The sequence below is a fragment of the Lichenostomus cassidix genome, chromosome 4, assembly GCF_008360975.1.
Source record: "Lichenostomus cassidix isolate B80296 chromosome 4, HeHo_3.0, whole genome shotgun sequence".
Taxonomy (NCBI): Eukaryota; Metazoa; Chordata; class Aves; order Passeriformes; family Meliphagidae; genus Lichenostomus; species Lichenostomus cassidix.
Genome location: NC_139484.1, coordinates 71,206,952 through 71,228,638, shown reverse-complemented (window position 1 = coordinate 71,228,638; position 21,687 = coordinate 71,206,952). Strand labels below are relative to the sequence as shown.

The following is a 21,687-nucleotide window of genomic DNA, read 5'->3' as shown; positions in this document are numbered from 1 at the left end:
GTAGGGAGGTGGCAATGAGAATGTGTCTTTCCCCTGTGTGATGCTATAGCTGGCCAAGCTAAAACATGATTGGGAAAAGTCTTTAAATGGAAATCTCAGACATGGAACTTGCTTCTCCTGCCAGAAATCTGGCTGAAGTTGAGTGTTTGTTGTTGAGAATGTTGAAGTTGTGGTGAGCCTAGATGTCATTGTCACTTCTCCCTGTTTGGAGTCTGTCTTCAGACCTTGGCAGGGATGCAGTAGGCCATCAGTTACAGAGGAGGAACCTGTTGGAAGCCCACAGGATGTAGGGCTTAGTCCCAAGCCTTGTGAACTGTTGCTGCCTTCCCTTCAATTGTGGGTTTTGAAGATGAGTTCTCTCTTCTGAGCCCTAGAAACTGAGCTGCTGTGCAGGTGGTACCACTTGCACAGAAGAAATCACAGCCAAAACAGCCTCCTCTCCAGAGACTCTTGGCTGTGGAGAGGGGCAGCAATGGCTCACCCTTGACTATTGGCAAAGGTAGTGGGTTTGGCAAAAACAAGGATCCCATTAACCAAAGAGGTTGTTCTGGTTTGGAGTTTGATCTGTAAGCTGTGGGCTTTCTTTTTTCCGTAATATTTTAAACCTTCCTGTTTCTGCCTTGTTGATGGGTGCTGCAGTGAGGCCCAAAAGCACGAAGAGCTGGAAGCTGCTGGGGCAGCCAAGATCTTCTGTGTGTAGTGGGTGGCATAGACAGGATGCTGCTGCTGTTTGCTGATGACAAATGGTCAGTAGCTCAGCTTGCTTTGGGTATCTCAGAGGGAAAAGTGGATGTAGCCAGAGAATGTAGCAAGAGGTTGTGGGAGTCTCCCTGGGGTAAGCAGAAGGGGAGTTTGTGCTCTTGCCTGGAGGAATACCTGTGTTCCAAGAGTGGGCAATAGACAAGCTCATCCAAGGACATGACTGAGGCTCCTCAGCCTTCTCAGCTGCAATGGCAGCTAAAACCACAGTGGGGAGAGGCCAGATGGGGGCTTTGTGCAGCATCCCTCCTGCCCATGACCTTGCACCATGTCCCAGAAACAGCAGACAGCTCAGGAATCCTGAGGTCTCTCTGTCTGACTGTGTACATGCCTGTTTACCATCCTGCTCTAGTCTAAATACCAGGAAAAGGCCAAGGGCACATGAAGTCCAGTTTGACCATTTGATGAGTTACCAATGCTATTCTCTCCATGAAAAAAACAAAAAATTTTTTGAAGGCATCTGTTCCCTTCAGCTCATTGCTTGCCCCTTGCTGTGGCCTGTCTGGTCTTTATCCTGTTGGATAAAGCCACTCCAGTGTAAGAAGGGATTCCATTGCTCATGGTCTTCCCTCATTCTCATTTACTTTTATCACAGGCTAAAGCTTGTAAACCTTTGACTCCTGTTTACAAATAGACAGACTGGATAATATTAGCAAATATAAACAGTCCTCTCCATGAAAATCCTATTTTAAACACAATTTGTAAAGACCAAATTTATCTCCACCATCTGTAACTAGTTAAAATTCCAATGTTTTTTTCTTAAAAAGGATTTAGCAAAGGATAGTAAGCATGAGGTACATTAAAGCTAGTATAAACTTTAGCCTTTTATTCAGAGTTTAGAAAAGAATCTATTAGAGACCTGGGTTATCTGCAGCCTCCAAATAGTGCTGAAAAAGCAATGGTGCTTTCAGATGTCATAGGTGATTTTGTTTTCTTCTTTTAAACTCTATGATGTGTTTTTCTAACATTTATGCACAACTTGCATTTGTTTATCTTCAAATAATTTGTTAAATGAATGCCAGATTCTTATATGACATTTTAATTCATCTAAAATCAGTCAGTTTATTTTTATTTGGCCCAAGCTGGAATAAGGAGTTATATAAACTAAGGATATAATCAGTCTCTTGCTGCAAAAACCTTTGTACTGATTTAAAATGTAACTATCCCTCTTCAGTTTGTTGCTGCTGTTCTGCTGGGGCTCCCTTTGTAGAATAGCCACTTCCATAGGCAGTTTAACCCATCTGACACTGCATAAATCATTTGCATTCTTTGCTAGCCAGAACTGTTGTGTAGAGGAATGTAGGAGCCAGAAGGTAAGGGAAGTTTTCCATGTGGTAAATGACTGACCAAGGCATAGTGCACTGTAACCCATTCCTGAGCTTGCTGGAGCCACTGGAATGAGCTGATGGAGCTGAGGCTCTGGGCTTTGCATGGCTGCAGACACATTTTCCCACTGCCCCTTCTGCAGATGTGGCCACCTTGGACAGGAGAGCTCGGGTGGCGACTTCAGAAAGCTTCTCATCAAAATTCACCACATGTATTTGTCCAAAGTTTAGGATTCTGGTGTGGCTGATACATCATCCTTTCCTTTTGACTACTTTGCAAGTGAGGCAGGTGAAAACCATTTTTATCCATTGTTTGCTAGGTGAATGGGAGCCAAAGAGCTAAAAGTATCCAGATGGGTGCTTGTGCTTGTCTAATTAAATCAGTTTTGAAACACCTCTTTAGGCTGTGGACAGATGTTCTATTTGTAGAGAGCTGTGCCAGTTGAAGATTACAAGCCACACTGCTGGAGGTTGTTGCCCTCACAGCTCTGCTGGCACAGCCATCCCAGATCCTCTTCAGCTTAAATAGGGTGCAGACATGGGGTGACTGGAGAGGTCACTACCTGCCTGCCCATGCTGGCCTTCTGGGCACACAGTCAGCTCTGCTGAGTGCTCCAAATGCTTCTCCTGGCCTCTTTCAGTCAGAATTATTCCAGTGGGAATAGGAGAGCTCTTGTTGCTCTGGTTCATGGTGTGTGTCAGGGAGTGGGGAGCCCCAGCTAGCCAGGGGACAGTGTGGGAACACAGGGAACAAGCTTGGGTTGGCACTGCTGGCTCTGAAGGAGGCCATCTATTTGCAGCTTTCCTATGCTGGGCTGGAAGTAGGAGCCTGTCCCACTGCTGGGCATGGTGTGTGCCCTCTGGGCAAGGGGTTTTGGAGACTGGCAGGGACTCAATGTCTTTGGGCTGCTCATTTACCAAGGTCTTGGCACTGCCTTGAGCTAGGGCCGTGGGGATGCTGAAGGCTTGTCAAAGGCAGTCCAATCCAAACACGGAAGCTTTTCTCATCAAGTTGTTATATTTTTACCAAATGTTTTAATGTGTGTACAGACAAAGTATGAAACAATGTTGACCAAATCTGGTGAGCTGCTTAGCTTCACTGGGCCAAAACTATCTTTAGCAGATGGTATTGGACTTTCTATGTAACACTAAGGCCAACTGTGACAAATGAAAATGCTTTTTGTATCTTAAACTCTATCTGCATTAGGAACTATCATATTTACTCTCATGAAATAACTGACTATTCTCAGTTAAAATGTGTTAAATTAAAAGCAACTTAAGTCCCTAACAAAATGCTGCTTCCACTAAAACGTAGGAAAAATGCCACTATTGCTTATGGTGCTGTCTGGCTTTCCTTAACTCTCAAAGACAGTTTTAAATTAAGCATATATTGTGCAGTCTTTTGTTACTGCCCTTGCAAGGGAATTATTTCTTTTGATTGTGCTTTTAAAGATCATGGCTATATGCAGAAATCAATCCCTACCTGTGTTTTCTGAGAAGGTAATCAACAAGATAGCTGAAAATAACCCCAGGTCTAAGCCCCATCCCTGAGGTCCTCCCTGAGCATTGCTTGTCCTCCCTGAAGGTGGCCAGCCCAGTGGAGCAGCCAGCTCCCTTCTCCAAGGCACCTGGTTGTCCTCTTCTCCTCAGGAAACAAATCACTAATAATCTGTGTATAGAATATTATATATCTCACTCTCCACAGTTTCCTCCACACTCTCCAAGCAGTGAAGAAAGTGTTCCCCACTCTGCAGAAGCACAGCATATATGTGCACTGAGAGTGTTCCTGACAACCTCCATTTGCTTATCTCTTTTTTCAGACCACTTCTTAATGCAGCTTTCCAGGGCTTTAGCAGCTCACAGCCATCCAAGTGAAACACCAGCAACAGGAGCAGCAAAAGGAAAAGAGGCACAGGCAGCCCTAAGCAGGGCAGGCGTTGCCAGGGCAGGAGCAGGATTTGCTGTGGCACTGGTGCTGGGTGGCACCTTGGGGCAGAGCTTGGCATCTGATTTTCTGCAGCCACTAGATGGCACAAAAAATGCTGCTGTAGCATCAGCTTGTTCCTGGAAAATTACTTAAGTGTCAGGCTCATGCTGCAGTTAAAGGGGATTCTTATGTCCCTTTAATTCAAAGGCACATTTTAATGTTTCTCTTAGATGCAAAAATGTATTGGTTGGAGTCCTCCTGTTGAGTGGAAATTAATCTTAGCAGCAAAATTCAGCTTCAAATATCAAGCACTGCTGGAGTCAGTGCTGTTCGCAGGTGGAGGGTAACCCAGCAGAAGAGGAGGGGAAGGAAGTTTGCTCTGTTAATTGCATTACAGGACCAGGCACTAGGAAAAATCATCAGCTCTCATGCTAGTGCTGATAACAATTCTCTTTTTAGCTTTAAACAAATCACATAATCTGCTTCATTTCTCTATTTCCATATGGAGGGCAATGATTTCCTGCCCTGTAGTGGTACCAGAGGAGTTAATTAATACTCATAAAGCACAAAGAGAGGAAAGAAGAACACTTATGACTCTCAGAAGCTACTTGCAAGGAAGAGATGTCCTGATCTGTCCATCCTGCACCATCCAGCTGAGATACAGTGATAGTTACAATATGATGATAGAGTATGGAGAAATTTAAAACACAATGAAAGAAATAGACAAACTTTGTTTTTGTTGTTGTTCTGTTTACAGTGTAGTTCATAATGGGAATTTCATGTTGAGTGAAAACAGCTTCACTGCTGCTCTCCAAAGCCCTCTCTGAGTCAAAGGAACAGCCTGATGCTGAGGGATGGTGACTTGCATGACCTGACCCCCACCCTCAGTGCAGCTTTCCTCCAGCTGAAGGGAGGAAGCTTTGGTGCAGTCTCTGGTTCGGTTGTTAATTTCTAATTAAAACTCCTAGTTACTTGGAGTGCTTTGCAGCCACTGTGAAAGGCAACCAGCTCTGTGAAAGAAGCTGGTGCTAGACTTCTCAGTACAAGAGAGACATGGAGCTCCTGGAGCAGCTCCAGAGGAAGGAAATAAAGATGATGAAGGGACAGGAGAATCTCTGTTACAAGGACAGGCTGAGGGAGCTGGGCCTGTTCAGCGTTGAGAAGAGATGACTGAGAGGGAACCTCATCAATGCCTATCAGTGTCTGAAGGGAGGGTGTCAGGGGGATGGAGTCGGGCTCTGCTCAGAGGTGCCAAGCAACAGGACAAGAGGCAAGGGGCAGAAACTGATGCCCAGGAAGTTCCACCTGAACATTATACAGAACTTCTTTACTGTGCAGCTGGCTGAGCACTGGAACAGATTGCCTAGGGAGGTCGTGGAGTCTCCTTCTCAAGGCTGTAAGATGCAATACTGGTTAAACAGAGGGGTTGGACTAGAGGACCTCTTTCCAGCCTTACCCATTCTGTGATTCTGTAACATCTCTTGTACACCCTCGGGATCAAGATCTTTGGTGATTTTACCACTGAAATATGCAATCTGATCATAATGCCTTCTGATAGTCCAGACCATAAACTAAGACATTTCAGAACACTATTAGGACATAAGAGAAAAGGATAAGGATTCCATAGTAAATCATTAGCGACTGGGAAAATCTCACCACAGCAATAAGTATGACTGCTGTGCTCATGAGATGACATATTTCCTTTTACTTTTCTCTTTATTGAGTGTACTGGATATGGATACCCTGAGGAGAGGCAGAGGATTTTACAGGGTATACAGGAAACTACTTTTCATCATTTAGAAAAAAAGGTTTTAAAGGTTCAGATAAGGACATTACTGAAAAAAGAGAATTTGGCATGATGTCCCTGAGAAAACAATGAACAATTATATTCGAGCACACTTTATGCACTGATTTCACTGCCAATGAAAAGAGACTGACCGTGTCTTCCCATAATCACAGAGGGTATTTATGGCATAAATGTAATTTTTGGTTTATCTGAAACTGAGTTTTATCAGCTGTCCTTTAGCAAACTGAGGAATCAGGCTGTGAATGAGAGAGACACGAAAACTGTCAGACCAATACAAACCCAACAAAACAAATGATTACTGATTTGACTTGAAGAAAACTGAGAAAAACAATTTTTATAAAAAAAAGAAGACACTGAAGTGCTGTAAGTGCAGTGCCAAACTGATTTTCAACCACTCACAAGAGTATTGTCTTTGTTTTTCCAGTGATAAATTTAGTTTTTCCGCTTGTCCCCACTGCACATTTTGTGATGATCTTGGAGATTTTTCAATTTCCATTAAAGATTTTAAACAGTAAATAAAGTGATCTTGGCAGCCTGTGGGAGGGCTAACATGGTAGATAGAAGATGTTCTAGATAGAAGTGGTTTATCTGTTTTCTCTCAGAAGCCATTCTGTGGGCAGGTGACAGCAAGCACTGCACAGCCTCAGGAGTATCCAGGAGTCCTTCAGGTGGACCAGCAGATGAAAAGATATTTCATCTGCTTGTTTCCTTGCTCTGCTACTTTTGTGGTGCCCCTGTGGTGTTCCTGGGTCTCCCTGGCTGTGGTTCATCACCCTTGTGGAGCAGGGGTCCATGGCAGCCCCATCCCCTGCAGCGACGTGCTGCTGTGTCTGTGCAGGGCCAGCAGACCCATGTGGGCTGCAAAACCTGCCAGCCCAAGGCAGGACAGCTCTGCAGGGCTCACACACCACATGAGTGCTGAGGAGGCTCTGGGGTCTGCTCTAGGAGCCTGCTTGGCAGAGGTGATGTGGTGGGAGGAATTCAAGGAGCCAGACCAGGCTGGTGCTGCCTTGAGGGCTACTGCATGGTCCCTTCAGGAGTGGGCTGAGTCAGCCTGATGCAGGTGTTTAATTAGGCTTCCATTTAATTATCCCCAGAGCTGAATACCTTGCTGTGGAAAAAAGTATCTTGGGTTCCAGCTTTAAATATTAGCATTGTGTTCATAACCCTTTGGGACCCATGGCTTGCCCTCCCTCCTAGCCAGGTCTTGCTCCTGTTCACTGAGTACAGGGCTCTTCTCCTGGCCAGAGACTGTGTGAGGCATTAGCCATCATGGCAACCTGCAGAAAGTCTCTTATTATCCTGAAAAACACCCTTATATAGAAAATATAGTAAGACACCCAGCAACAATACTAACTTTTAGCCTTCAGCACCATTTTGTTCCAAATAACTAGCCTTCAGATACTGGGTTTTTTTTAGATACTGAAATCTTGGTAGGTTGCTACTCCTCTAAGTGGATCAAGATGCATCTCAAACAATAATAAAGCTATAGAAAATTATAGATCATCTCAGTTAAAAAAAAAAAAATCAAGCCAGGATTGAGAGTTGGAGAATTCAATTAAAGGGAAGAAAAGCACCATAAAGAAGTACGAGCACTTGATAAAGAGCTATTAGACTTGAGAGGTTCCCTTATTCTTACTGCTTAGGGAATGGACTTATTTTTCCCATGAAGAACATTCACAATACCTTATTTAGTAATATTTCAAGAAGCTTTTTTAGCATCTGGCATTGAGTGCAGTTGTTGCAATGCTCTGGCAGCATGCTACAGTGTAAAGCTAATCCATTAGCATATTACAGAGATGAAAATAAATGGGAGAAGACTCAGGAAAAGACTCAGGAAATTTTCAATGCAAGGTGTAGCTCCTGTCACATCCAGCTCCATGGAGGAGTCATGCTGTAAAGTAATTCTTCTGCTTTTTACTCCCCTAACTGAGAGCACAGGCACTTTTTCTCTCTCTCTCTCTTTTTCTTTTTTTTTTTTTTTTTTTTTTTTTTTTTTTTTTTTTTTTTTTTTTTTTTTGAAAGGGTCATCAACTTCAAGTATATTGCACATTTTGCAATGCCTCACTGTGGGGGCAGTGATGTGAATCAAGTGATGTATGGGCACTGGTGTGGTTTATAGGATTTATGCAAGCTATAAGCACAGAAGCTGACTTGGATCAGATGCTTAGTGTTTTATGAATCATCTTTAATGGCATGAGTAGAATTGGAGAGAGCCTAATAATAGACCTAGAACATTTTTGTATTTGAGCTTGCTACAAAAATTGCTATGCAACTGATATTTAAGTGAAACAGTTTTCATTAACAGTTTTTAAATACCATCCTGGATGGTATTAACAAGGCCAATGCAGAGATCCAATAATTATTATCAACATTTCTTATAACAGGCTAAAATAACCTTTTCATAAAGGAGATAGATAAAATAAGTTTTGGTTCATGACATAATTTTTGGGTGTTATAAATTCTTTTTCTTTCAAAATTCTGTATGAAATATTTCCAAACACAATAATGCATTCTGGAGTTAAAAAGACAAGACTCGGAAAGTCCAAGCTGACAGAAAAATACTGTGACAAATAAAATGTGAAGTGTGAAATACTTCACAAAGTTCACTAAAGAATTTGCAATTGCTGCCCATTTTTATGGCCAAGGTGCTCAATGAATACAGCAAAAATCCCAGAAGACCAAAAGAGAGAGGATGGAAATAGTGAAGAAAAAAATTGCATTTTTAAATAATCCTCAGTAAATACCATTATTTCTGAACTCTTAATAAGCATTCAGACAGGTTTTAACACACTGCATAGATTGTCCATGCCCACTGGGATGTGATGTAAAATCAGTGGACTGAACTGTGTTCTCATTGGCACTGTTGTAGATACAGAGTAAGTCATCAGACTACATCATGGTAATTTCCAGTTTTTCAATGAGTAAAAAATTAGAAATTGGTCCAATGTTCCTTGATTCTCTCTAGCACTCCTTTGACTAGGAGCTACTCATAAATAAATATGCAAAAATATCATGCCCACTGCATCTTCTCCACTTGTTTATTGGAGGAAAAATATAACCACCATGTTTTTCCTCATGTGCCTTCCAAGTAGACCACATCTCAATATGAGAATTACAAAGCACTGCCAGCCTCAAGGATCCTGTGTCCTAAGAAAAATTGAACTAGTGGGTCTGGGGAAGGAATGCCTGGGGATGAAGGAAATTACATGAAAGTATCTAATCATGGTCAGCTTGAAAGTAAGGAGCATGATACAGAAAGATGTGAAATGAGAAGAAACTCTTGCTGGAGGCCCCTGAGGGCCAGGAACAGGGCTAAATAAAGATTTCAGTGGCAGAAGCAGGAACTATTGTTCAAAATTACAAAATCTAAGTCCTGTCCTGGCCAAGCCCCCATTTGTCTCCCTCCAAGTGCTGCTGTCCAACTTGCACCTTGCTGTGTTTTAGTGTGACACTGCATACAAAGTGAGCAGGCTGGGGATGACTAAACTCTCCTTCTCTCCACCAGTGAAACACCCAGGAATCTGACATACAAGTTGTTAATTAATTTTTTTCATAGTAAACAGCCTTAATTGGACATCTGTGGGGCAGACTCACCATTGCCCTGCTGTACAAGTGGACTTGCAGTGGTGCCTAGGAAGAGTATGGTGGGTAAGATAGGAGGAAAAGCACAGTCCAGAGGTGAATCAGGCCCTACAGAATGACTGAGCAGCTGCAGGCAGACATGGACCTTTTTGCAATGAATTTCATTACCATGGATTGCTCCACTGTCAGCAACAGTCGGGTGATGGCAAAGCAAAGATGCTGTCAAAGCCCAGACGTGGTAGAAGAGCTTTGCATTCCTAAATGATTGAATCAAAAAGCAGAGCATAAGCCCCACAGGCAACAAGCCTGGCACAAGGTTTATTTTTACTGCTGGAATTCAAGCACTGGAATGTCCTGAATTGATTCCAGAAAGGTTAACACTTTCACCCCTTGCAGCCTGGCCAGGCACCAAGTGCTGTGGGTACAGGCTGTGTCCTCCTTTTCCTTATATCTCAGTTAACAAAAGAACTATGTCTTTCCAGCCTTTCTTATCTCACCATTCTTTTGGGGCCTTCTTGAAGTATTGCTCCCACAACTCTTGCTTCTCCTTCCCCTTCCTTGTCTAGTCCTGTTCCCATAAATATTCCCTTCCCCACTATGGCTGAGACCCTCTTTCACCCAGCTCATGGCATGGACTGGGCTCCCCAGCCTGCTGCTGGTGGGTCCAGGTGAGCCCAGAAGAACAATTTCTTCTTCCAGTGTTCACCACTTAGTTTTTCACTTAGGGAAGCATTGCCTTGTACCACCTTCAGAGACAGAGACAATGTTTTTGTTGCTCAGAGCAGAGCTAAGCAGCTGACAAATGTGAAAAGCCATTCTACTGACAAAAGACAGCACTGCTGGCAGCTCCTGCTTATAAGCTCCATGGAAGAGTTCAGAGGAAGTGGGAAATGTTAGTAGAAACCAAATCTGTTTGCTATAACCTGCTTTTAGCTGGTCTTCTAAAGAATATGCTCTTTAACCAACACTCACTTTAAACAAGATCCCACTGCTGAGCAACCACAGTCACCTTTTCTCATGCAGCTTTTAAAACTTTTCCAAGACGGCAGGACAGACCAGGTTGTATTTCATGCTGGATTCTCTTATGTTCCTTTCTAATGGAAAAACTAAGAGGCCACTGGAAAACTCCTTGAGTGTCATGACTTTTCCATGGCCAGCTGACACAGCTTTCATTTTTTTCCAGTCAACACCACTTTGGCAAGTGAATGGATTAAGACAAGTTCTGCTGCCCTGTAAACACCCGCATTTCTTCTCCATCCCATATATTTTCTCCAAAATATTCCAGTTCTCTTTCTAAAATCAATTTTGCATTTCTGACCTAGGGTCAGAACAGAACAGAAAGGGCTTTGAACAACTTCTACTTGAAGAGACAAGATGGTTGAAGAAGAAAAAAAGTATTTGTTCAGGAAGCAAAACAAAAACTGAAACAGCTGACTCAAGGGCATGGAGGAGCTTTCCAACAATGAAAAGCTTGGAAACAGGTACTCACTCTAGCTGTACCATAAAACACTTATTTGTTCAGAGAAGCAATAAAGCATCACAGCTGTGAACTCATCATAACCTCAGTTTAAATTTTAAGTTTATGTCTTTTAGAAGAAAAAAGCCCCACATAAACATCTTCTTTAACCCCTCACAAACCACAGTTTGCCTCTCATAAGTGAGCAAGAATTGACATTTCTGTAGTTCTACTGAGAACCCATTGCTCATCAGCATAGCCCCATCTCAGCCACCACCACAGATCTATACCAAGCAGGCAAATTTATTCATTGCATTTATCCTATGTTTATTAACAGCCCAGCTCAGAAAAAGAGTCAGTGACAAAACCCATCAGGAATAAACATAGTGGAAGACAAACAATGTAATATATTCCATCACTCCAGCCTAATTGCACTGTTTGGTGCAAATGCAAGTGACAATTTACAAGCCAAACTCTTATTAAAGGGAAAAATGAGCTGTGCAGGGAAGCACAAATCAAAGTAACTAATCAACACAGGGAACACATTCAGGGATTTAAGAGCCAAGGTACGGCAGTCTTTTATTCCTCTTTGTTTTCAATTTGGGAGACCTGCTGTGATGTTGCAGTACATTATACATTATATATCTGCTTATGCAACACTGGGAAGAAGCATGTCTCTGACTTTTGTCTAATTTTTCACCTCTACCGCCTGTGACTTTTGTGTTTAAACAATTCTTTTCCTATCATTTGAGCAGGGAGCAAGGCATGCTCTCTGAGGCACCAGTTTTCTTTTAAGGCAACTCTCCACTTCTAGTGTATAACAAAAGCTTGGAATTAAGGATAAGGTTAGAAAAGGTTTGAGTTAGCTAAAAGCAATGCCAATTTGATCTAAAACAAATTCTTATAGAGTGAATTGGTCCAGCACGAGAAAAAGGAAATTCCCTTCCATGCAAGAATCTGGACAACACATGGCTGCTGTCCATGACCTGTTTCAGCTTGGAAGCTGGAACTGACTCATTAGATGCATCTGGCATCCCCAGGGAAGCAAGAGAAAACCCTGGCAGCAATAAAGAAAAGATGGTAAAAGCCATCTGAAGCAGAAATCACCCAAACATCCTGTCTGCATTGGAGCATCATGTTCAAGAACAGCATTGGACACCTGCATGAAAACTGAGCTCTCAAAGACATAACAGTGCTACAACGTGTGACACACTAGTAGTTTAGGGAAAGTGCTCCCATAATCTGGAAAATACCAGCTCAGACCAACAGGGAAAAAATTCAGACCTCATTGTAACAATGGGCAACCATCTAGCTTTAGTGGGAAATCAGTATGAGCAAATATGCCCACAGCCCTGACTGCAGAGGTGTGCTCATAACTTTGGTAAATATTGCAAGATATGATTTATAAAATCCTGCACTAAAAATTTTCTCAGTGATGAGATCCTGCGGAAGGTTTTTTCCAGTCTTTTTGTGAGAAAAAAACCCCAAAAACAAAGTGAGGAAGGGCCACACTGAGGGGAAAAGATGTCATAAGACCCACATGTTGCTTTATCTGCCATAAGGAGGGAGATCACCAGTCATCACCATCCCATGTGCAGAGATGCCTCTCTGGACTTTCACAGCCCTCCCTTGTCTGAAAGGAGCCAGGATCCTTTCCCTTTTGGAAATAGCCCTGTAGCTCAAAGAGAGATTGTCTTGGAAACAACATCATTCATCAATGAGAAGGCATTTCATATTTCTCCCTGAACTGGTGTTTTTCTGGAACGAGGTCTAGTGCCCTGTTTCATGGTCCAGCAGGTCCTGAAACACAGCTTATTCTCAACCATAACATAGCCTCATTCTCAACAAGAAGGCTGATAATGTGTAAACTTTTCTCATAGCTCATGTCTATGAAAAAATGTCCACATCTTAGTTCCTGCACCTGCTATTTTCAGAAAGAAACGTGTGACATCCCTTTCTCCTTAAAGAGGTGATGTCATACATATGGCCACAGTGGGACATTTCTTTATTTAAGAGACAAGGTGTAAAGTTAGAGATATACACCCCAGAGAATTTTGAAATTTCAGTACTCGGAAAATCCAAAAATTTTATTGTCAGCTAACTGTAGATCCATCCCTGCAGAGCGTCATTACATCATCTTATTAGCATGCAAATCAAGATGACAAAGCTGTTGCTGACTAATTTCCAATGTTATATTTAGAGCATAGATGCACTGTTGGGAAGGTCTTTGGCAACACCTTCCAGGCATCTCTGCATGCTGTTGACCTGAAAATGTAATTTTCTTCAACCAGGAAGACAATTGTGAGGATGAATCTTTCCCTCATGTGTTGAGTTCATGTTACTCTTAAAAAACGTTGTATTTGAGTCACCTGTCAAACCCCACAGGTACTGTGTTCATTTTTGTCTCTCATCTTCTAACTTCTTTCATTTAAGCAGAAATCCCCAAAAGTTGTAGTTGTTTTTTCTTGTCTGTCAATAATTATAATGATAAAATATCTTAATTATCAGTTAATATGGATTCTTACCCTCTTGTTCTATGAACACTGGTGGCCAGTCTGACAGAGAATCTGAACATTTTCCTTTCTTAACAAGGAATGGACGTGAACACAGAGTATTTCCTTTAAGGAGCAGAACACAGCAGCCATGGTTTGGTCAACCCAACAGCCACATAATTGTCCAGATCTTCAGCTTTGTAACTCAGAATTATTCTGCTCACCTGGGAGGTTCAGACACTTGTTTTGTTGCTCTCTTGAACCCTGAAGAATCGTTGTAATCCTTCAGCATTCCCTTTTTCCTCTGAGGGAGGAGGTTCAGGGGACATGCTGATGACTGTGCAGGTAGCTGGGTGGTTGTTCATGCACTGAGGCAGTGATCAGGGAATTGCTGGCAGTGCCCTTGTTGCAACCATGTGAAGCTGAATCTGGTTCCTCCAACAGTCCCAATTCTTTCTTTTGACTCCCTGCACTGTCACATTTCCCCACATGCTCCACCACAGACATTCACTGCTGTCAAGGATCTGAGCTGCCAATAACTTCCAAAATCAATTTGTGGTGAGTGCTGAAATTTTTCTCAGTGTTTTAAAAGGGGACAAGGGACAAGGTAGCTGAGGTACTGAGCCATCTCAGGGAACTATCTATCCACAGCCCCTCAAGGCAGAAACTACTTGCTAGAGCATCAGCTGATAAACCAAAATGGAGAAAAAAAAGGAAGAAAAGAAAAAATTGTTTTAGCTACCTTGTAGTCTGCTTCAACATTATTTTAGAAAAAGCTGGATGCAGATCTTGCATGAATGTAATTGCAGATTTCAGGAAATAACTTAAAAGCCACAGAGGAAGGCCTACAAATACAAGAGAATTAATTCCCTCTGGAATATGAACACTAGCAGAATTCTCTCCCCTCCCCCCTTTCCTCTCCACTCTTTTCAGCAACATTTAAGATATCAAGTTTGTTACTTCACTGAAGTTTGGAAACGGGCAGTCACTCAACGATAAGTTGCATTAATAAATATCAGTTGATAACTAAGGATGATGGTACATGTTCCAGCAGATTCACAGCAAAAAGTCCATGTTCCCATTGCAGCAGCTCGCTTAGAGCAGCTTCCAGAGTTGCTTTCCATCTGCAGACTGGTGTGTCACTGCACTGCTTCCTTGCCTGACAACAGCTTCTCCATTACAGGCATCACAGCACTGGTGACTGCTCTCAGCTCTCCACACTGGTCATCTGTGCATGCTTTGCTATTAAAAGTCCTTTGTGGTCAGTTTTGCTGATTATTCTGTACAACACTTAGGCTGGGAGCTTTCTAGCAGGTTTGGAGGGGTTTTTCCTGCTTCTGACCCTATGGGAAGGCTGTAGGCACACAGCACCTTAAAAAGAATTAAAAGCTGTTTTTTTCCCTTCTTTACAAAGAACCTGTTTGTCTATGGGTGACCATGGATGAACACATATTCCCAAAATTCAGGAAAACTACTGTCAGTTTTCTGCATCTTCACAGACCTAGTAAGCATTGAGTCTTGCCTCCTCATGTCTGTAAGCCTGAGAGGTGGTATCTGGCAAAATAAGTACATATGTGTTGAAGTGTTGCACCAGAGCAGTAATGGATAGCAGGGCTTCACAGAGACACAAAAGTCTTGAGACAGACACCAGAGAAGTCTGAGTCTATCACACATGAGATTGTAACCTCTACATATTGCAAGGATTTATCTGGGAGAGGCACTCTCTGAGTTGCACTGTTGTCAGGTAGCAAAATACTGCCTGCAGTTTTGGAAGTATTTGAACATATTCAGTCTTTAAATAATTAGAATTGTCAGAAAGACAGACAGTCCATCAATCAGAAGTTTTCAAAACTCCTTCTCATTTGTATGTAGATTTCTAAACCTGAAAACCTGATATTGTCAAATAATATACTAAAATAGAGCACCTCGATAATTTTCCTTTTTTTTTTTTTGTTTTTTTTTTTTCTTTTTTACTCTAAGTATTGGATACAGAAGAAATCTTAAAATTTTCAAAGTGTAACTGGGGGAAATGCTCTCTTTTGTCAAGCCACTGGATTTGTCAGTTTACTGTTTTGGGTAATAACCAGTCCCAGAAGATGTCTGGGTGTGGAAACCACCAAGAAGTGCATAGCATTAGGCAGTAATTAAATGCAAGGCAGTAATTAAAGCATCCCCTAGACTTGGCCATCAGATTTCAAGGGTCATAAACCTTCATGCTTTGCTTATATGTGAGCAACTTTGCCTGCACCTGCAGGGATAGGGATTAGCCACTGAAATCCCAAGAGGTGGACAGGTTTGTTCACCAGCTGTCCTGGGCATCCTGTCCCCATCAGGCCCCTTACCTCTCCCAAGCCTTCTCTACTCCAGAAAGGCTGAGCAGCCATAATGGTGCTGTGGAGTAAGGAGAGGCTGATTTGAGGAAAACCTGCATTCTGGGAGAGCCTGGCATTAGCAGATACTGTATTCTGAAGAAGTGAGAAAGGAAAAGGTTTCAACAAGGGTTGGAGAAAGAGGGAAAAGGAGAGGGAAAGAGCATGTCCTGCATCACCACTGAGATGATCTGGCACCTCTTCAGCACCATGAACCCTTCAACAGCCCCATTCCTTCTCAAAAATGGAGGCAAAAGCTCCAAAGCTTGGTTGAAATGACGTATTCCTCTTCTTTCAAGTCAGGCTGGTGCCTTGTGCAAGCACTGAGTCCATGGGATAACATCTCTTATGTCATTATAACTAATAAAGCCTTTGACCATTTGTGCAATAATCCATTCTTAAGATCAACTAAGTAAAGTTTAAACAGTTTGCATGTCACACGTTGTCTCAAGTGATTTCTTTAAAAAACAAACTCTTCAAGACTGAAAATCAGGCAGAGAGGGAGAAAACTTTCTTTAAGGCAGTAAATTAATATACAATAGCAAAACATTTGGATGAAATCTGTTTTTATGATTTCTTTTCTTTGAAAGAAAGCAAGAGTTATTTTCTTATTTCAGATCTATTCTTTCCATTTGTGTTCCCAAATTTATTCCTGATTTAAGGTCTTATGTTCTTAGATTCTCCACTCATCAAATTTCATAGCTGTACCTCCTGAAAATGAAAGTTTAGAGTAAGAAAGATCAAAAGATTTTGCTCAGTTGTTTTCATAGGCACTGCATTATTTCCTCTGGGAAATTGTGCCAGAGGAAGATTTCTGGGCCAGCTCCTTTGGCTCTTTTTGTTGCTTGCTCTCTTTAAGCTCACATCAGATTAGAGCATTTCACAGTTGGTTTCAAACTTGAAAACAAGCTGAATAATGAGATGAAAATATCTCATAACAAATAATCCTGAAAACATGTGGTTTATTGGTTTGTGAGCTAGGAAGTGACATCAAGCATCCAGACATGGATACTTTTCATTTAGTGCATCAGTTCTGCATAGTAAGACAGAGTGCATTCCTCACCATAAAATATATGCAACAAAGCATTTAAAGATGTTCAGATTCAAAGCCATAACCATCTGCTTATCACAGACATCTGTTGCTTCAAAGCAAAGGACTATATGAAAGGTTCAGAAAGCTTTAGAACTCAAAAGATGCATTTGCCAAGAGAACATATGAATATACATGGATTCAAAAACTGTAATAAACTGCTGTTTTCTCCCTGGAGTGTGGTTGCACCAGCTAGGTGTAAGAGAGCTTTGTATTGCAAACAAAACTACCCATCTCTGTGCTGAAAATTAAACTTTTTGTCCCTCTCCAAACACTCTTGAAAAGCAGCATTTTCTTCCTCCATCCTCAAAGGAGTCTGACTTTCACACCTGCCCTGTTCACCTCTGACTTGCTCCTGCCAATGCACCTTCAAGATGTGATCCTTATTGCCCTGCAAACCTCTTTATACAGAGCCCTTCCCCATCCTCACTCAGGGAGGAGACTCCCCAGCATCTGCTGGAAGCAGCACACTCCATCTCCCAGCCCTGCAGGTCTATTAATTTCCTTGCTGCTTTGGCACCCAGGTCTGACTGCATGGCTGATGTCAGGGAGAGCTTCCCGTGGCCTTTGATGGATCATGGACATCTCCCTAATGGACAGTGCCCCTCTCCCCATGCATATCTTGCATTGCCATGGAAATGAAGGGCAAGAGGAGGGCTGGGAGAGGTAGTAAGGCATTTAGGGCAGCGTCTGTGTTCCTCTGAGCTCCCGATGCAAGAGGTGATTGTGGTGGCATTATCTGCAGTTAATAAAGCTGGGCTGGGTACTTGTGACAGGGTTGGAGTGCAGGGGTTGCACTGTGAGGGTTGGAGGGCAGGGTTTGCACCTTTCAGACATGTGGCCCTGGAGGAAAAGGCCTTTTAAGAGTTGCTGGGAACTGGGAAAAAGTGGGAGCCAAATAGAATGTGCAAAGCCATAGGGATCAGATGCTTCTTGAATAAGTAATGCAAGGGGACTAGAGACTCTCTGAACAGGAAGACACTAAGAACGCTGAGTGCATGAAATTTCTGTCTCAGGGTAGTACCACCTGTACGTGATCAGTGAATCTAATATAGCTTCCATTTATTTGTCATTATATCTATATATTGGCTGTCGCTGTCAAGCTGCTAGCAGAGAGAAGAATCTAGTTCTCAGTGGCAAGAAGGAAAAGGCTTTTATTGTTTTGATTTCATCATATATATAGAGTTTTCAAAAGTCACCCAGATTGGTTAGTCAGAAACCTCCCCCTAGGCCTGACTGGCCAGGTGTGCACCGTCTAAGTCTTGGGACACTGTTTTTAATATCATCCAAACTTTATTTATAAAACACAAAAGGATTTCTCATGGGAAAGACCTGTGCTAGCCACAATTGGCAGCAGTCAAAATGGCAGGGAAGACTTCACAGACAAGAAGAGAAATATACCATTTCAACACCTCTGTACCAGGCCTGTTAATGCCAAGAAGTATATGAACTACATAGAGAACAAGGAAATATTTAATCACTTTAAATTACACTTTAAAGCTCAGAGAAAAGGTGATCCAACCCTGTGATAATCTCCAAATAACCATACAGAAAGCGATAAATTTAAATATGAGCATGAACATAAGGAAACATTTTATAAAGCAATCAAAATATTTCTTCTGTTATTTAATGTCCCTCTTAGTCACATAATCTGTGACTCCTTAAAGCTCACTATAAAACATATAAAATCCCACAAGACTACAAGTTCAACATGGGGGTTACACACCAATTTTGGGTTCACTGACACCACTTTATAAATAACTTTTCTGCTCTTTGTTTTCCTTTGCACAGTCTTTGCATTTCCCTGCCAGCTTCTCATTGTCCTTGAAATCAAAGAAATCAGAGAAATCAGAAAGGTCTCTGTGCCGACCACAGACAGAGAACAGAAATGGTCAGCGATCAGGAAAGCAAACAGAACCTGCTTGAGGCACTACAGATCCTGCTCTTTACAAGACTTACAAGCAAAACAAGGTAAGATATTTATTTATTGTGCTGACATACATGCATTATTCAAAGGGACAGCAGGATAGCAATGATGCTAGTATTAGGAAATTCATCTCAAGTTTAGATTATCTGAGAGTTTTTACGAGGCAAGAGAATGCACAAAGTTTGCTTCAGCGAAATAAAGCCCTTTACTTACATGGTTTGCAAGAGGTTGCTGCAGCTGGAGCCTCTGGCTTGCACTTTGTGCAGATATTGTGCCTTGTTGAAAGCCTCCTAACTCTGACACTGGAGACAGCACATAACTCACCGGTGCTTTGGATTGATAAATCCTTTAAAAATGCTCTCAGATGTTTCTTTATCTGCGGTGCACACTGACAGTAGACTGCAAAGAAGAAAGCCTGTCTGGTGCTATGAGGAAAGAGTTCCCTCTCCGCTGAATCCAAAAAAAAAAGGAGTCCTTGACCTCAACAACCAGAATAAATCTACTGTATCTGCTGGCTCTTTTCTGAATGCATACTTGAGCAGTAACATAAGAGCGAGCGACGGGAGCGCAGGAGCTGTGGCATGTGTGCTCTGCACCGGGAGGGCATGTGAACAGTGCTGCTGGCACAGCCACAGCACAGTCAAAACACAAGGCTTGTTTTCAGCTTTTAATATGTTCACATATTTTAAAAATAAAACAAAGAGGACAGGCTTCTCTATTTCAGTTCATGGCTCCCAAGTGGCAGCACTCTCAAGCCCTGTCCCCTCTGCTGAGGTTCCTTGTGTTCCAGATGATGTTACTGCTGGCTTTCTATTTCAAACCTCTGTTTTCTGAGAATCTTTCTGTATCCCAGCCAGGAAATTTAACCCAGACTGAAGTTTAGCATTTTTGACATCATAAATGTAATGAATCGCCTGCAAGCAAAATGAGTGTTTTACAGATTTTTTTTTTTTCCCCTTCAGAAGATCTGTTTACTACTTTTTTTCCTCTCTTTCTTCCCTTTTGTCTACTTAAACTTACTAAACTTCATAAAAGCAAGCATAGCTTTTGGAACTAGTCCTCAGGAGAAAAGTAGTGAGACAAAGAAGACAAGCCGAAAGATATTGTAGCTTAAAATAGGTAAATGCAAGGGTTCAGGAAAAAAAATTGTCTGCTCCATTTTAAAATTATATCTTCAAGAATAAAGACAATAGTTTAAACATAGTCATATAATTCTCAGGCGATAAGGACAGAGGTTTTATGGAGAAGATGAAAATAATCCATATTAAAGGAGTAACAAAGATAAGAAAGGAAATCAAAGTCCTCATTCATTCCATTGTATTGAGTTGCAAAAGAGGGAAAAAGAGAAACAAGCTAGAATCAAACTTTAAAATATTGTAAATGTAATTTTCCTGGCTTTATGAAATGTAAAGATAAAAGAAACAAACAAGAAAGCCCTCAAAACTTTTAACAAGCATTTCTACCTTAAGGAAATAATAGGTTTTAATGAAGAATGATAAAATGATCTCTTTTGTAATTCCCTTGTGTGAACAATGGACTTGAAAAAATTCCCCACACATTTTTATGTGTTATCAATGTTTTTCTTGAACCTTAAGACTTGGGTTCAGCTTTTATTGTTGCTTCTTTTTTTGTTTTTACAGCTTTATTAAGACACTAAAACACAAGTACAGCTTCAAAGTTGTTTATTAGTAATTAAAGTGTCTTTCCCCATTGTAGCTGAATAGTAGCAGTGATATATTGTGTTGAAAGAGAGAGACCTCAGTTTCAATTTAGTTTCCATATCCTTTGTCAAATACCAAAACCTTAAGTCCGCAATAAATTAATTTTTACTCTTTCAGCTCTCCAGTGCTGTTTTCACTTTCCCTTTCCCTACTAACAGTTTTAAAATATGAGGCACTATCAAACCATACATCTTGAATTTCAAATCATTTGCCTTTTTTAAAAATTAAAATACATGTTTGAAAGCTATTGCATTAAAACTAGTGAGAGAGCAAGTGTTGTTCTTAAGATACCAGAACACCTTTTCTCTGCAGTGGGCTCAAGTCTCATACCTAGGACTCATTTCCATGGGTGGGTGCAGAACTGCCCAGCCTGGCCACGCTGAGGTGAGAATGCGTTTTCTCCCTCTCTCCCAGTTCATCCCTTCTATTTTCAGAAAAGAGCTGGTATTTTTGCCTTTTCATCTTGTTTTGTGATGCTGGAGACCTTGTGCCCTGGCGTGTAGGAGCAAGGCTTGGCACAGAGAGTGCTCACACACGCCCAGCCTGCAGGCAGCAGTCCTGCCAGTGGGATGTATAGGGATCCTGTCCAGCTTTCTGTCCCTAACTACAACAGGCTAACTTCAAGAGCTGCCTGGGACCTACGACCTGCAGCTCTGTGAAGTGTTTTGGGACAAGCAGAATATGTACCTAACTTCTGAGGGCTGAACTGAGTTGATTTCAGTAGGGACATCTAAACCACAGTACTAATTTGAGGGCCAATCAATTACTCCCAGACATGACTTGGTTCCTGCCCCAGGGATTTGGCTTTTGACTAAGGAAACAACAAGCCATTGGGCACTGCACTCGCAGCCCCCAGGCATGGATGATGTTATTTATCCCCAGCCTATTTCAGCCACACCACAACTGTGGAAGCACTGCGAGCCTCTGGGTGCTTCATTCTGCTGTGGCCACGTGCAATCTTGTCTGATGACTGGAGGCAGCTGGTCACTGCAAATGTCATCTGCTTTACTGGATGTTATTGTGTATGCATTCACAGATGTTTATACAGAGTTAAGAAAACTGTTCCCAACGAAAGGGTCGCAGTTACAGCTGCAATTGGGAATGTGAACATGGAGGCTTGGCCAGGCCCCATGAGCTGTAAGACAGATAGGAGAGTAGAGAGGTAGAAGACAGAAGAGTACGAGACTTGTAGGGAGAAGTCTGTCATGATCAACCACACAAAAAATGTA

The 21,687-nt window shown here is 41.9% G+C and overlaps 1 protein-coding gene and 1 long non-coding RNA gene across 4 annotated transcripts in view; one reads left to right on the top strand and one right to left on the bottom strand.

Moving 5' to 3' along the window:
- Nucleotides 1-21,687, bottom strand: part of C1QTNF7 (C1q and TNF related 7) — a 50,818-nt gene that overhangs the window by 16,577 nt on the left and 12,554 nt on the right. The window contains exon 1 of one of the 3 annotated variants that reach the window (XM_085059844.1): nucleotides 18,951-19,480. The exons of 1 other annotated variant lie outside the window; for it this stretch is intronic. The gene's annotated coding sequence lies outside the window, so the exon portion shown is untranslated. Of the gene's footprint in view, nucleotides 1-18,950; nucleotides 19,481-21,687 lie in introns of those variants that run through there. One more of the 3 variants, XM_085059841.1, reaches the window with a different exon arrangement.
- On the top strand, nucleotides 245-21,667 carry LOC146438822 (uncharacterized). The gene is made up of 3 exons (XR_014851943.1): nucleotides 245-336; nucleotides 18,602-18,781; nucleotides 21,495-21,667. It is a non-coding gene; the product is annotated as an uncharacterized LOC146438822 (long non-coding RNA).